The following is a 1,688-nucleotide window of genomic DNA, read 5'->3' as shown; positions in this document are numbered from 1 at the left end:
ATTCTGTAACTTCCAGACGGGAATCGTTGCACAGTGCGTAGCTACGTAGTGCAATCCATCTTCATTCACTGCCTTGACAAATTTAAAAGCTCTTGCAAGCCAGAGGTCCTCATTTATAGAGAGTCCATTTATAAGGCCACCCAACGAGTCCAATAGATCATAATTAAAACGCAACCCCAGCATCGAAACTGACGGCTGGGCCCCGGTTGTCTCACGTCGGGGAAAAACCCAGCGCCACGGAAACGCATTTTTCGTCTGCAGTACACTCCTGAATAGTGTCATCACTTTACTGATACTAAACGACGGTTTTCCGCTACCTACTACTGACTAATAAAAATGGTACGAAACTTATAACTGACTAATACCACATAAACCAGTTGTGTTTCGAGTTACTGCATTGTATACAAAGTAAGACGTAACTTTATTGAAGAATTCTTCTCGTTTGTTGCAGATATGATGCTAGTTTGACAAAGAAATCTGTTACACATTCTGCAGAGAGTATTCGTTGACACTTAGAACAGAAAATGGGATTCAGAACTCTTTCACATAAAAGAATGGTAAGGGTGCACCGAACAAATCTACCATCGACCTTCTGTGCAAGTGCCAGAAGGAAGAATATGTTGCAGAAGAATCTAAAAGTGGTCGATCGAAGATGGTAAAACAAGAAAAGCTACAAAATGTATCTTGCTTCAGTCCAACGAAATCTGCCCGAAGCCTACGTCTGGTTTCCCCGTTGGCAGTTTCCACACCACATAGTCTAAGTGTTAAAAGATGCACCTGTTTAGAATTCGTGTCGCAGCAAACAGTAAGCGAAAAATACAGAGGATGCAACAATTACAATAGTCAACTGACACGAAATCGTTTAATCTTAATGTCTTCGGGTGAGCTGACAATGAAAATGCAAGATTAGCCCTCGCTTTAATTTACGGTAACTTCTCGTTTTTGCATATGTATGCTTAAGCATGTATTTACCTTGGTGTTTTGTCCCTCGGAGGGAGGTCACTGAAGGCTCAACCCCATTTCCTAGTATTTGCAGTTTTCTTCGGGGGATTCCCCGATTAGCGTCCAGCAGTAATCGGATAATGCCAGTGGTCTTGCCGCAATGGTAACACCGGTTCCCGTCAGATCACCGAAGTTAAGCACTGTCGGGCTCGGCTGGCACTTGCACGGGTGACCATTCAGTGGGCCGAGTGCTGTTGGCAGGAGGGGTGCACTCAACCATTATGATGCAAACTTAGGAGCTACTTGACTGAGGAGTAGCGGTCTCGTTAACTGACATACGGCTGCGAGAGCGATGTGCTGACCACATGCCTCCCAGTGTCCGCATCCAGTGACGCCTGTGGGCTGGGGATGACACGGCGGCCGGTCGGTACCGTTGAGCCTTCATGGCCTGGCTCAAAATGGCTCTGAGCACTATGGGACTCAACATCTTAGGTCATAAGTCCCCTAGAACTTAGAACTACTTAAACCTAACTAACCTAAGGACATAACACACATCCATGCCCGAGGCAGGATTCGAACCTGCGACCGCAGCAGTCCCGCGGTTCCGGACTGCAGCGCCAGAACCGCACGGCCACCGCGGCCGGCTTCATGGCCTGTTCGGGCGAAATTTAGTTTAGTAATCTGCTGGCATTGATACGCTCCACTTTCCCAGGTATCTCAATTCCTTGTTCGAAATTTGCTGGTAG

General features: G+C 46.7%; 1 pseudogene; it reads left to right on the top strand.

The window, feature by feature from the left end:
* The first annotated feature begins 1,084 nt into the window (after positions 1-1,084).
* On the top strand, positions 1,085-1,202 carry LOC124597029 (annotated as a pseudogene).
* The last annotated feature ends 486 nt before the right edge of the window (positions 1,203-1,688 follow it).

This window comes from Schistocerca americana, chromosome 2 (assembly GCF_021461395.2).
Source record: "Schistocerca americana isolate TAMUIC-IGC-003095 chromosome 2, iqSchAmer2.1, whole genome shotgun sequence".
In the NCBI taxonomy this organism is placed as follows: Eukaryota; Metazoa; Arthropoda; class Insecta; order Orthoptera; family Acrididae; genus Schistocerca; species Schistocerca americana.
This window is presented reverse-complemented; position numbering and strand designations above follow the sequence as displayed.